This window comes from Manis javanica, chromosome 2, assembly GCF_040802235.1.
Source record: "Manis javanica isolate MJ-LG chromosome 2, MJ_LKY, whole genome shotgun sequence".
NCBI lineage: Eukaryota > Metazoa > Chordata > Mammalia > Pholidota > Manidae > Manis > Manis javanica.
In genome coordinates this window covers 151248210-151263840 of record NC_133157.1, presented here as the reverse complement: position 1 = coordinate 151263840, position 15631 = coordinate 151248210, and the positions used below count along the sequence as shown (strand labels likewise).

At 36.6% G+C, this 15631-nt stretch overlaps 1 protein-coding gene across 3 annotated transcripts in view; it reads right to left on the bottom strand.

Annotated features, from left to right (window-relative positions):
• The window catches only part of NKAIN3 (sodium/potassium transporting ATPase interacting 3), a 632099-nt gene that overhangs the window by 163293 nt on the left and 453175 nt on the right, over positions 1 to 15631 (bottom strand). The window lies entirely within an intron of this gene.

Below are 15631 nucleotides of genomic sequence, written 5' to 3'. Positions count from 1 at the left end.
GAACAACAGTGGTGAAGCTTAGAACCTCACCCCCCACCCCCCGTGTTGAGAGAAAGCTTCTGCATCCATGGATGTTTTATTGCCCTTGTCTAGCTCGGATTAGCACATAGTCTACAGGCACACACCTGATCATCTACAATTGCTCTCTTACAACACTAAACTATGTTTTCTACCTTTATCTTGCATCTACCTACCACTTCAGCAGTTTATTAAAAATAAAAATAATAATAATAATAATAAAGGGAGAAATGTGGGATCCACATATAAATCTAGTATAAAAATCAAATGAATATTCATATTTGACCTGATTGTTTATAGTTCATAATGTGTGATCAAAACCGAAAGTTTCTGTGATGAATGCCCTTGTACTGTTCACCATGTAAGAACTTATTCACTATGTAAGAATTCGTTCACCATGTAAGAACTTGTTCGTTATGCTTCAGAAGATTGGAGACTGAAGAGAACTAGGCTTGAGATGGATTAATGATTGTGCATTGAGCATTGACCCCCCTACACAGAATTTTATTGTTGTCAACAACCATTTGATCAATAAATATGAGAGATGCCCTCCCAAAAAAAAAAAATTGAATTCTCTGGGTGGAGGCAGAGACAAAGGAGGATTACAGACTTGCAGACTGTTGGATGCAGATGTAATTCTAGTGCTTGACTTGTTGCCAGGAGAAGAAGCCTGGTAATAAATGCTTTCACCCCAAGAATGTTCCATTGTCAATTCTTTGGTCTCACTGAATCCATAGTGAATTTGTTGGGGGTAAAAACCCATTGACAAGGCAGGGAATAATTTCAAGTGGAATTTGATTCTTCTGTCCAATACATGTGGGACATAAAAACCTCATAATTTGAAGATTTTGACTTGCACAAAATTGTGAGATAAATGAATAACTTTTGCTAACTGATTCTTTAGAACTCTAATATCTTTTCAAAGCATATGTTAAAAGATACATTTATATGTATTACCTTTTTGTTTTATGTATTATCAAAGTTTCTTCAACAAGCATAGTAGTTGGGATACATCTGAATTAAGTCTGATGCCCCCTCCCTAATCACTGAGCACTGTGGAGAGCCAGGTGTGATGTCACCTCAGAAGTGACATCACCAGATCAGGGCACCAGGGAGTGATATCACCAGAAACAGAGGTGACTACACCAGATATGAGATCAGTCTAGAAGTGACATCATTATGAGCTTGTGTATATAAGTGGTGCTCAGAAAATAAACTGTGTCACTTGTCTGCCATCAGCAGGCAGTGAACATCCTGATCCCAGCTTTGGTTTCTGGGTCTTTCTTGTATCTTTGTATCTTTCTCCGTGTTTTCTTAAAGCTCCTCACCCACTCCACTCAGGTTCAGCTGGTTTGTGGAGCTAGTCTCTGCAGAGCACAAGATCTTGAACCAGGTATTTATTTTATGTCCAAGTTCCTTTGTATATTATTAGAGATAATAAAGCCCCCTTTGCATTACTCTTGAGAAGATTACACAAAATAACACTTCAAAGGAAGATGCCATGCACATAGTATACACAGTAAATGAGAACGAAGGTTCTTTTTACTATCATCCTTGGCTTTAAAACTCTTTAGAGTAAAGCCTTACAACACAGTTTTCTATTTATTTATATTAGTTGAGCTGATTAATTAAAAGCTGTTGTGTATCCTGAAGATTTTAACTCTTCTTATTTCATCCTTTGCAGGACTTCCTGAATAACTAGGCTACTAAGTAATAATTATGTATTGCAAATATTTGCTTAAATTTTATATAAATCCATTTTAAATGGAAGATATATTTATAATGATCAATTTAAACAAAGAGCACCATTTCCATGTAGCTTTCTTGCTATCAAATTTACTTTTAGTCAGATGTGACTGGCTGATACTGCACTAATTGCTTTAATCATTATGAAATGACAACTAATTTTAAGCCATTAGAACGGCAGGGTTTTCCATTCTGAGAATGCATACCTTCTACTTTGAGATGATGCTTCTTTTAGGCCAACTGTATAATATTCATGATATATCTAGAAATATTTCTCTAATTATTAAAACTATATAAAATATAATCTGTTTGACTGCTATAATTTTACACATTGTGAAAAGATAAAAGCTACCAGTGGAGCACGATTCTCATCTCAGCAACTAATATAATCATCTACCCCACTGCTCAAATCCAAACACTAAGCTCCATGCTTATTCCTTCCTGTTCCTCACATGCCACTTTCTTTCTTCCTGCAAACTATTTTCTAGGAATTTCTATTTCTACTACCACTACCCAAATTGAAGGAACCATCTTCTCTCCTGTGGTCTATTGGAATACCCTACAAAGGCTTGTTTTCTTCCACTCTTATTCTCCGCCAACCCATTCTCTAAGCAGTTCCAGAGTTGCTTTCCTAAACGTAGATCATGTCATTTTCTTGGTTGAAACACAGTAATACCTTCCCAGTGTCCTAAACTCCAACTCAAATTTAGTACCATGTCTCCCTTAACTTCTACCTATTTCTTTGATGTCATATTTTATCGCTCTGTCTCTTATTCTCTAAGCTCTGGCCATATGAATCTTTATGTTTCTTCTGGAATATTCCTAGCTCCATTTGAAATGACTTCATTTGTGTCTCAGTACAAATGCCCCTTCCTAAGAGACATCTCTGGCTACTCTAATAAGTATTGACTAAACTAATTTGATCACTGACAAAATAATTTAGGATAGATATTTAGAGAAAGTCAATGACTAAAGTTTTTCTCTCCTGCAATGTTGGTACCAGCAATCAAGCAAATCTCAGTATAAACTCTGCCATACATATACCAATATTTATTAGCAAATAAAACAAACCAGTCACAAAGCCTGTTCTACACGCTAGATGAAGTCCCAGCTCTCTGTCCTTTTGAGCATTTGAAAAGCTGCTTCTGGCAATATTCTAGTAGCAAGATGCAGCCATACTTCGAGTTGGAGTCATGCAACAGTATCCTTAAATATCTGTACTAAGGGCTGGTAGGACCCCCAAATCTAGAGCCCATTCCAGGGCACGTAGGACCAGTGGGCTCACTACATATGCATTCTCTGTATATGCACAGCAACCAGAAGTGTATAAAGAATATTTCTAGATAATTTAGATAACTTGAGAACCATTCAAATCACCAATGTAACACTTCTAATATCCAGTATGCTAAATAAACACTTTCTGATGTTGATCAGAAAAAAGATACTAAAGGCTTTTGGAAGCTGACTCTGACATGTCAACTTTTGTTTATGTGAACTACCCTCTGATTAGGGTACTGGTAGTGTACATGCATAATGACAGGCTTACTTCTAGCCCCTCCCCCACAGCATGTGTAGTGAAACGGATACACATACACAATGCATTGTTTACAGCCTATAGTATTTTAAAGGAAATTATAGATAGCATAACACATGCCCAAACTCCCTCCTGCACTGCAGTTTTTTCTTCCCTCATATGACTTTTGAGTCTCTGTGATTAGCTTACTTAGTTTAGTTTCTGTACGTAAATGTCTCACAAGCCAGTAATTCTGTGATACATACTGAGCATGTAATATCCAAGCACATTAACCTCTTCTGGTTAAAAAAAATTATTTTTGTATGCTAGGATGAACCTACAAGGAAAAATAAATGTGAAGTAGGAAACAGCAGAAATAGTAGATATAAAGTGTAAGGAACATCTGACATTGCTCATTTGGTGCCAACCATCCCTCCGCCCTGGCTGCCAGGTCCAAGGGCTTCATGATCCCAATGTTGGCCAAATTCTCTAGTTGTCAGAAAGCATTCTTTCAGGCTCTTCCTCAAGTTAAAATTAAAGTCCTTTACAATTTTTTATTATGTGATGGATTAAATGAAACAGTTTAAGTTTACCCTCAGTAATCCTCTCCTCTTTCTGTATTGTTACTGCAATTTTACTTGCCACTTGGTCTCAAGACTGGAGTGTTATTTTGGGGGTTTTCTTTTCTATTGCTTTCTTACCTAATCAGTGGCCAAGTGTTCCTTATTGGTCTTTCTCCCATTTGTCTCTTTAGTTCCATTTTCCCCATGCTATTCCAGCTCAGGCTTCATCATCTCTCACCTGGATGGCTATCTTTCTAGATCTAAATCTTCAACTGCTATTTAATTCAACATGCTTTAGCTCGTTTCTGATTATGTCACTCGCTTGGTGAAGAGCATTCCATTGGTCTCCAACTTTATTAAATTAAACATTGTTAAAAGTTATAAAGTTTTGATATTTTAGAAACCAACCCTTAAAGTTAGATTTCTAGAACAATCCATTCTCTGAAGGTTCTGTATAATTTGTGAGGCATTATATTACTGAGTTTTTAAAAAATAAACATTTATATAGAAGCTAATAATTCAGGAGGTAATCTTGATACTTTAATTATAAACCTGTTGTTTTCATTTTCCATCTGATATGTGGCCTGGGGATGTATCCATCTGCTTGACAAAGAGAATGTAATTTAAAAGAAAGTTACTTTGCCCCTTTATTGTTTTACAGAGTGTAGACAAATCAATGTAAGTAGCCATGTCTTTACTACTAATAGAGGAGTGTTAGAATTTGAGGGACCATCTGAGAATCTCCAGGGACCATATATTAAGTGGAAAATTACAGCAGCTTTAATAAAACAGGTGCTATTGTTTAGTTCTAAAAAACTATGGAGCTAAAAAATATAAATCCATGTTTTCAAATATCATGTCAGAATTCCTGAGAATTCTTTTGGAGGATTTTTGTCTCTAGTTTCACTTTTTCACTTATTCATTGCAATTGGGGGGGGTGCTATATTGATTGAAAAAGTGAGAGTAGCTCTTTATACCAAACAGGTACCAGGTAAAATGCTAAGAGCAGGAATGAAGTCAAGACTTTTCATGTGTCCAGACCTAAACTTGTTTGTTCTTTCTGTCAACCCAGCTCTCACCCCAGCAGGTGTATGGATGTGGACAACTCTACCCTCCTTGGACACCCAGGCAAAAAGCCCTCTGTCTCCTTTCCCTTTATTATCAATCACTTTCTGAGTTTCAGTGATGGTTTTGGATCTCTTCTCTGATTTCTGTCCCTACTGATGGTTCCTAACTTTCCCTTAAACCAGTATTTCCCAAAGTGTGGGATAGGTATTCCAAGAACACTCTGGGCATATGGGTATAGATTATTATAAAACTAGCCTGATATATGTTCCTGTTTATTTGATCCATCCTGCACCTGCCTCTCAGAATAGCCTCCTGAATTCAGATGTGTGTGTGTGTGTGTGTGTGTGTGTCATTTACCTGCTTATAAACTGAAAATAACTCTAGTTCACTTAGGGTAAAGGCCCAAAGCCTTAATACGGCATTCAAGCCCCTTCAACAATCTCTTTTTACAACTTAAGCCACAACTTCTGTGCATATAATTTTTGCTCAAGCCAAAGTGAAGTACTCACTATTCCCCTGGTTCCTTATTTTATTTCTCTACTTTCACAGTTCATTCTGTATGAAACACATGTAAGAAATAACCAAAGGTTCTCTTTGTTGCAAGATCTAACCGCAGCCATGGGAAATCTGACCCTTAGTTTTTGTTGAACTTGCCTTTGACTAGCTGTAATAAGAATCAATATAACTCATGTCTGGGCCTCTCTTTGTTATATTTCCTGGGACTGTTTACTCCAGAAGGAGTTTCTCTGCCTTCTTGTAAGGACAATCAACCACTGCCTGTTTTTGCCCTGTTGAATGCCTCCTTTTTGCCCTTTGTGACATGCTTTAATATATTGTTTTTATGTGTCCAAGAAGGTTTGCTTTAAGTTTAAGAATTCTTGATTCTCACTGTGGGGGCATGAATGGAAGCTTCTGTAACTCCAAGCGTAACTCATTTGGATTGTTCACTGAGGTTAAATATCACAGCTACCCTGAATGCTACTTCTTCCTATGAGTCCGTGGCACTTAGAATCTTAATTATGCAGTTCTCATTTCCTGCCCTGCTATGGCCCTTTGACTGCCTGCCTGATCTCCCCTAGTAGATAGACTCAAAGATACCATGGGGAGGACCACGTCGTATTCATCCCCAAAGCTCCTAGCACAGTGCTTTCTTTGTATAGACACATTGTACGGGTTTATGGGTATGTTTTTCTCAATAAATGATAAACTGCCTATGTTCTTAAAGAAAGAATACAAAAAAATGTCATAAGATTTTCATTATGGAATTTGTACAAAATTTGGTCTTTTAAAAAGAGAGTGTAAATATTTTTAAATTAATTCTTATTATTATGAAAGCTACTTTTTCAACCTAATTATTCCTACCTGGGGCTAAAGATGAAATGTCTGGCAACATCTGAATGACATTAAATTACCCTAACTAAAGCATCAATAAAATCAGCTTTCTTGCTTCTAATGTCTTCATAAGCCTACAGTCACGTTTGTCTTGATTAATTATTAAACATATCTCAGATTTTCTATATAATGTTTTTTGTGCTAGATATGATTTCTAATTAAGCTTTGCATTTCTCTGATGAGATAGATAGTACTTAAGCCTATGAAGTGTCATAACTCAACTTTTGCATTTAATAATCAATGTTTAGCAGATTATTTGAAACTAGTAAGGCAGTAATAATTTATGAAGACCTGTAAACATGTCTGGGATAAACATTAGCTTTGGGGCCTCAGGAGGTTTAATTGTGTTATTTGGAAATGGCATGGGATTTGTGGCTTGAGACATAAATGTCTGTGATAACTGATTAACATACAGGATAAAATCCAATCCTATGCATACTATTAAGGAGAATGTAATGGTATAAAAGGAATATGATCTTTAAATGCTCACATGTTTTATGTTATTAAAACACATAGATGCTGTGTAAAAGTGGCAGACATTAGTATTAGATTTATATAAGACCAAACATCTATATAAGAGCTGATAATTGCTATCTGTAACTTAAATGCTACCAAAACAGAAATATATATGTAGATAAAATATATGGTGGGTAGCCTAAATTCCACTTAGGGTTTTATCAGTGGGCAGATGAGGGTTTTATTCATTTGAACTGTAGTTCTGAAAATTCTGCTAAATATTGTACATATATTTGTAACAGACAAAAGTATTAAAATAAATATGTGGTAGAATATTATTCAGCCATAAAAAAGAACAAAGTTCTGATATATGCTACATGAGGAACACTGAAAACATGAAAGCCAGCCACAAAAAGTCCCCCTCATATTATATGATTTCATTTAGATAGAATGTCCAGAATAGGCAATCCATACAGACAGAATAAGATTAATTTTGGCTTGGGTTGAGGGAAGAGAAGAAGGGCTTGGTATTGATAGCTCAAGGGTATACAGGGGTTTCTTTTAAAGGGAGGAATATGTTCTAAAATGGACCACAGTGATGGTTGCACATATCTGTGAATATCCTTAAAACTATTGAATTGTACATTTTAAATGGGTGGATTGTATGGTATATGAATTATATCTTTATAAAGTCTTTCAAAATGTATGCACATTTTAAAGAGAGAATACACTGCTTTGACATGAATACTGAGAGCGAAATGACTTAAAAGTACAGTTTCCCAAACAAACACTTGCAAATCCAAACAATTTAACTTGATCAGGTATTCTCTGGTGCCTGAACACTGATCTGCCAAAGACCTTTTGGTATTGCTGACATAACAACTCCCCTCCAACAACCACAAACCCTTCTCAATATTTTGATGGTCCAATAGTCGACTTTTTGTGGAACTTGATAAACTGTTGGTTCAGTTTTCTGAGGATAGAATTTATAGAGACCAGAGATATGGGGAGTTACTGATCTAAATACTTAATAATTTTAGGTAGCACTTAGAGTTTGCTCAAGATTTGGTCCAAGCAGAAATAATCTAGTTCATAAAAAAAATGATTCTCTGGGAAAAGGGTGATTCTGGGAAGAATTTAGGGCAGGGGAGGCTGACCGTGATTTATTTCCTGTTAGTAGTACCTAGAAAATGCCAGCAAGCATCCAAGAAATAAAGAGCCTGATACGTTTAGTATTTTATGAGTGTTGAAATCCTCCATTTTTAACAACAAAAAGGTGGTTAAGAAATGTTTTCAAGGGTGAAAGGAAGTATTTTGGACTAGTCACTCCACAAATCTACTAACTGTCAGATAATTATTAATTCTTCTCTATTACTTTCAAATACTGCAGCTGTGAAGTAAACGCTGTAAACACCACAGGAGATTCACAGCCTTACAGCTCTGAGAAAGTTTACCACTGACTTCATCAAAGGGCTGTAAGGAAATCGGAGGGTCTCTCCCCATTGAGGAAGCTCAATGAAGTAGTTATGACCATGGATGGACTCCAGAGTCCATATGCCTAGTCTGAGGTCCAGCTTCACTCACACACAAGCTGTGTGATCTTGGGCAAATTACTTGACCTCTTTATTTTCAGATTTCACATTGGTGAAATAAACAAAAGAATACCTACTTCTTGGGTCATTTTGAGGCTAATGTGTTCATATTTGCAAAGCCCTCAGAGTAGCTCCAAACATAAATGCAAATGTTGACAAAGCAATAAAACACAAAAAATATTTTAACTACATTTACATTTTTGGAGGGGTACAATCTATAGCAATGGGAACTTAGTTCCAAAGCTTTTCTTTTGACTCGCATTCTTACACTGTGTGAGTGTATGTACTGAATTAGCAGTAGTATTATCTGCTCCTGTTACTGTGCCATTTAAGCAGATTGAACAGATATCCATACTGCCTTTTAAAGATAAAGATGCCACAGGATTCCCTGTGTCCTAATGGTACCTTTCACTGCTCTCTATTGAGTTTAAATTTATCTTTAAGCTGAATGTGTCTGATATGAAAGACAGAGATCAGTGATGAACGTTGATGTGACTAGATAGATGCAATGCAAAGAACATGGGATGACGGAAACCCATTCTCAGAGTGCTCTGACACCCAGCTCTGGCCGTGGTGACGACCACCAACGATGCTAAAGAATGAGACCTGTCACCTGTGAGATATGAAGGAGAATACTTGATAGTGAGGAGTCAAGACAATATATATGTAAAATTAATTCCAAAGGGAGATAGATAATGTGAGCTTTAAAGATCTTTTCCAGGTTTATAGATTAGGATTTGTCTACTAGGTATGAAAATGAGCTCCTTTTAGAATCTGTTGTGTAAAGGTTAACATAAATAAATGTATCTGTTTACCAGCAAAATTACAAAGGGCCTTAAATTGCATATTTATGATTCACCTATTGACGTCAGAAATAGGCAGTTTACTAAAATGGAGTAACTTGTAATAACTAAGGTTTAAGAGTGCCTCCAAATGATCAAATAAGTATTTATAAGATTTGGGAATGTTTAATAATCTAAGAAAAACAACTATGACATTTCTTCTACTCTTCTATACAAACCATGTGATGATTAAGTGGTACTATTGAAAATGTGATACAACATTTAAAAGCAATTGTAGGGAACACACACACATAATTCCACATATATGTTTTGCACCTTCTTATTCCTTGACTATTTTATCTGGTCTTAAAAATTAACATAGCCATTGTTATCTATCTAATAATGATCATGTTAATATACTGTAAATTGTCACACTCTTTCTATTAGTATGTGCTTAAACATACCTAGGTTTGCTATTATGAACAACAGTGAAATCCACATCATGCAGGTAAGCCCTTCCTTTCTGTTACATCATTTTCTTAAGAGGAAATACCATTGAGTGGAGTTTCAGGGCCAAAGGGTATAGACATGTTAATGGTCCTTGCAGTAAAGAATGCTTTTACCAACAGGCAAATAATGTGGGTTATTTTTCAAAGTTGCTAAACTGGTGAAAATTATTTTTCAGATTTTAATTTGCACATATCAAGTTATTATCAAGGCCATTCTTTTTATATCTTGGTTCATCATTTGGAATTTATCTTATGTGATTACATCTGTTTATAGTCTTCATTGGTTCAATTATTAAATTTACATGTTTCTATGATTAATTTAAGTGATTTTATCATGTCTTATGGATAACGACCTTTGCCTGTCATGTGTGATGCAGTTGTGACTTTTAGTTTACAACTGACCCTTAAACAAATGCAGGGTTTATGGGTGCCAACTCCCATGCAATCAAAAATCCAAGTGTAACTTTTGACTCCCCCAAACTTAACTACTAATAGCATACTGTTGGCTGGAAGCCTACTAGTAACATGAACAGTCCATGAACACATATTTTGCATGTTACATGTATTAAAAACTGTATTCTTACAATAAAGTAAGCTAGAAAAAGAAATTTTTTTTTCAAAATTGTTGCAAATCTCCAAAAAATTTTCCAACATATTTATTGAAATAAATCTGCATGTAAGTAGTACTGCTCAGTTCAAACCCATGTTTTTTCAAGGTCAACTGTATTTCAGTTCTGTAAGTTTCATGTTCAGATGTTTGGGAGTTAAATGAATAAATATAGTGCTGTAGAATGACATTAAGTGGTAATAGAGATTCTTTCAACCTAAAATATCTAATCCATATTCTCTAGTAGAAAAAGGAAATATTGTACTTTGGGCTGTGATATTTAATTTCATATATATGTTTTCTCTTTAAATCTCTGCTGTTAAATTTCCAGAGTGAGAATCTGATTAGAAAATACATACAATATAGTGTTTGGAATTTAAGTGTACATAGTTTTGAATTTTCACCAGTAACTCTTTTGATACTCCTTAATGGGAGCAAAGCAACTATGCTAGATTAAACTAGTGAAGTCAGTGTCAAAATAAAGAACACATGGATATGGAAAAAAAATTAAAAGGCAGAGTTATGATCCTGGAGCAGATTTACTTTCCTTCTCCTCACACCTGGGTACCTTTACCAGTCCAAACAAATGGCATCTGCAGTGGATGTAATTTGGAAGCATATTTTCCAGATAGGTTCTCAAGACATAGCCTCATCAAATTAAATCTAATGTTTAAAAATTACACATTTATTTTTATAAAATTAGAATCCTGAAAATTTATAAAAGTGTTTACTCAACAACCCTGAATCAGTGGTTACTCTGAATTAAGTACAGCCCTGGGCATTAGGTATATGAGGCAAATAAGGAGTCACAGTCAGAGTCCCCAGGAGCTGTGGCCTCTAACTGGCTACTTCAGTCCTTGTTTCTCTGTAGTAATTCTGAAATTTTTCATGAACCTATAAGTTTATTTAGTCATCCAAATGCTCTTGTGAGGTGTACATAAGAAAGAATTCTTGGAAGCCAGAACGATGAAAGTAGATATTAATTAAATAAATGTTTGGTACTCAGAATAGGGATTTATGATTCAGTATCCTATGAAGATCATTTTTTATGCAGGAAATGACTGTCAGTTGTGGGACTGAAGAACTAAGAGTTGAACAAATGGCACCTCTGGGATGGAGCCCTTAGGCCTTTGAAGAAGGACCAGCCCAGACTGGAGAGAGGCAGGCAAGGGCAATAACAGCAGATACATCAGTGATACAAAGCTAATATGCACTGAGTGCTTCTGTGCTGTGCACTGTGCAGAACAATTTGCCTCCATCCCCTACTTCTCAGATGAAGGACATCCTCACTCTGGCTCCTGCATTTAGTCTAAGTACTCAGTCCTGCATTTCTCGGTCAATGGATTCTTCCTTCTGTGTTTATCCACTTAGAGCTTTGGAATCTCTTATTTGTTGGTCATTTATTCATTCACCAAATATTTATGTGTCATCACTCTGCTAGTCATTGGGAATACAGAAATGAAAAGCAAGAAAAGGGCACAATTTCAGCCTTCAAGGAGCTTTCATTCTGGTAAGTAGAGAGATAAGAGACTCAACGATTAGGAAACAAATGTGTTCACATGGGAGGTCATCTAGTACAGCCTGGGGGCACATGAGTTGGCAGGTCTAAGAAATGCTCTAAATGACCTAGGTGCACAGTTGTTTAGTATAACACTCTGTATAACAGTTACATAATATAGAATTATAATACATAATTGATATTATACTCTATACTACATATTATGTTAGTTATATTATATATGTTATATATATCCAAAAGAATTATATTTGGGTGAGGTTGATGTCCATCAGTAGGGGACCATTAAAATGAAATGTTGATGTGCTGGGATGAAAATAGCTCAAAGAAGGCCTCAGAAGAGTGCATGCCATAGGCTGTTTTTGGTGGTGGAAAATAAGAATATGGAGTCATATTTTCTTGTATTTGTGTAGACACCTTGGAATTATATGCATAACACTAAAAAACAAACAAAACTGGTTGTTGGGGACTAAAAATGGGGGGAACAATGGTGGGAGGGAGTATTTTCACTGCAATAATTTTTATGTTTTTGAACTAAATGAATGTATTATCTATTTAAAAAATTAAATGAATATATCCTGAGACTTTTGGGGGAAAGATGTGTTCTAGTGGACTGTGGCCAGGTGGCTGAGGTGCTGTGGTTGGAGTGAGGAGGAGAAGGGGGTGGTGGAGAGCCATTCCAGGCAGAGAGCTTCACATGGAGAGGTGGAGAGTGCTCGCTGAACACACCACCTCCTCTGGAGATGTTAAGTGGCTCCTTTAGGGGAGTGCTGGGAGATAAGAGTGGGAGTCAGGCAGGAAACAAGACATGAAGACCTCACATGACAAGGTATGAATTCAAATTTCATCTAGAAGGTAATGGGATGCTTTGGCAGGTGGTCAGAAGAAAAGCAGGTGATCAGATTAGCAGCATGTGGTCACTTCCCCTGAGCAAGGGCATGCATGATGGTGGACAGGGCAGAAGTAGATTTGGTGATGGAAGACTTCTTAAGAGACTATTGGCCATCCTTCAGGTGAGAAGTGACCAGCATATGGACCAAAGCAGGGGCAGTGCACACGGAGAGGAGGGAGACATCATCCCGCAGCCTGATCCTGGTGACCGCCTCAGATTCGTCATCACTTCCACGGCTTACATATTGGAATGCTGTCCTCAGCCTTGCTTTGGGTCCCACCCTGATCTTCAACTTGGTGTTGCTGACAGTTTGCAAAGGTTTGCTATAGACTTCAGCAAAATTAGGGCAACAAGAACATTCTTTCTGCCTTCTGCTCTCTCTTGCCGCCTCAACCTGGGTGTCTATGGAGTAAGCACAAGACCGAATGCTGGGCTCCGTGCTGAGGGCAGGGAATGCATGTGATAAGGTGCAGATATTCTCAGAGTCCTGAGTGACAGTCCCACATGGGGTTTCAGCTCTCTCTGAGTTCTGCTATATTTTTGGCTTCCATCAAGCTTATCCACAGTTCCTGCAGAAGGCTATTGATGGGGATTTCTTTTCCTTCAGTGCCAAGCTCTGCTCATATGCAGGACAATTGTACAGGCAGTATTCACCAGCAGAGCAGAGCTGTATCCACAGGCAAATCATTCCAGTACTTCTCTCTCACTTGCCAGAAAGCTGCTGTCCTGTAACCCTGAGGGGCCCCGTCCACCATCTTGGCCACCTCCGTTGGTCCCTCCTTTGTGTCCTTCTAGATATTCCCGAGGCTCCAGCAATTACAGGGGTAATTCCTGGTGCAGCAGGACCTCTGGGAGCTCGCCCCATCTCAAAGCCCTGTGTTTGCCTACATGCTGCCCATGCAGTGCATGCTGTTATATATGACAACTGGTACCCCTTGCTGTTAGCAATAAGATGTACATCTCAGCACAAGATAGACAACTGATACAGGAAGTACTCCCACATCATCAGATTAAAAAAACACAATTCTAATAATTGTAAGCATATTCATAGGAAATAACTGGAAAATACAAAAAATCAATATTAAATCACCTACAACTATAATACATAATTTCATACTTGTGAAAAAATTTCAGAATATATTTTATTTTAATATGAAAAGATATCATTGGAATCTCATCCTGCAGGCATATTATACAAGGAAAGTCAGAGATCAGCAATTAATCCTTTTATCTCCAGAAGGCTGAACAGAATAGTTAGGTCAAAGTGTGCAGGTGGCCAGCTTTGAATGTTTATTAAACCACTATGTCTAGGAATTCGTTTATAAGTGACAAATACCTTTAGATGGCAATGTGCACTTTATTTAGTGTTTCTCTTTAGTGTAGGTTTTTATGTCATTTCAGCTCCTTATCAAATACTTTCACCTAGCTATTCATTTAAATTGGAGTTACTATGGAGAAATGACTTGATTCTCCAGTATCCTGTTGTATTATAAAGATGTGGACATCATGCCATCATTCCACAGAGCAGGTTAGCAATTCACTATGAATAATTTTTTCTGCAAGGAGGGTGATCTGTTTACATACGAAAGATTCTAGGAAAATGTTTCAGTACCAAAAAAATTAATATGAAGCTTTAGAATCTACTACATGACAACAGAGTACTTGTTTACCTTAAAATAGACTGAAAAGTTTTAAGAAAAAATGTACATCCATATTTTTTAATAGAAAGATTAAACATTTTGCCACAGTTTCTTCTATAATTTCTAGGAATTAGAAAGAGACCAGAGATTTGGAAAACACATATTGACAAAAAACAGAGACCAGGAATAACCAGATCCCCTATTACAATTCTGGAAGAACATTCCTTAGCATTGATGTACAACCTCCTCCTTCTTTGAATTCAGTGTAGAATTTGCCTTTTTTTAGATTGGAACACTGAAAAATCTTCGATTTTTAAAAATTCTAATCATTAATCTTTCTGGAAAATTACAATTCAAATGTACTCTAAAACTCCTGACTCACAGAAGTCTAAGCAAATACTGTTTTAAATAATTGCATTTTGGAGAAGTTTGATACCTAGCAGTAGATAATGGATGCAGTAAGTGATAGCAAGGATTTTCTCAAAGTTCTTTCTAAAAATAATTCCAAGGTGTACTTTTCACTGACACATGCCTTTTATATTTCTGCAATCTCTTTATTTATTATTGACCTTGTATCTTTTATTCTGACTCTAATTCTAACCAGCTGGACAGAAGAACTGAGATAGCTGGTTTATGTGAAAAATGTGATTGAGAATGGCTTCACTGTGTATTTACTCAGACAACACGTGAAGTCCTGTGGGATCTTAAAGGAACACCATTCTTAATGATGGTAATATCTTACATTAATTCCACTCCACACTGATCAAACTGTGGGCAAGACACTCTGTTATAAAGATTAAGCTCCCAGCACAGAAACCTCCTGTGTTCCAATCAAATCATTTCCTCTGTTTCTTTATATGGAACTGTATCCTGACACCAAATTTTAGGCACTGAAATGTGTAAGACAGGGATTTTTTTCGTAAGGAATAACTATTTGAAATATGGGTTTATTAGGCTGAATAAACCTTCTTGAAATTAGTGTGAATTAGGAAAAGAACGCATTAGAAGTAATAATAGTATCAGAAGGGTTAGAAGAAGAACTCAAGATAGCGAATGGAGAGTGCATCACTTCTGGGGGACAGTGATTCTATTTCCTTGAATGGTGTAGATTGTGTCTCAAGTTAGAAACCACAGCAACTAACTTGTTCTAAAAACAGTGTCTGGATACCAAGAGGAACAAGGTGTAACTGCCATGAAGCATAACTAATGTTAGTATAATTGCTGCTCATTCCAATGGTGAGAGGATGTTCTCTGTGTGCTTATTTATGGTATTACCTCCCAGATGGGGGTGGACGGAAGGTTTAGATATAAAACGCCAATAAAGGGGAATCCTAATC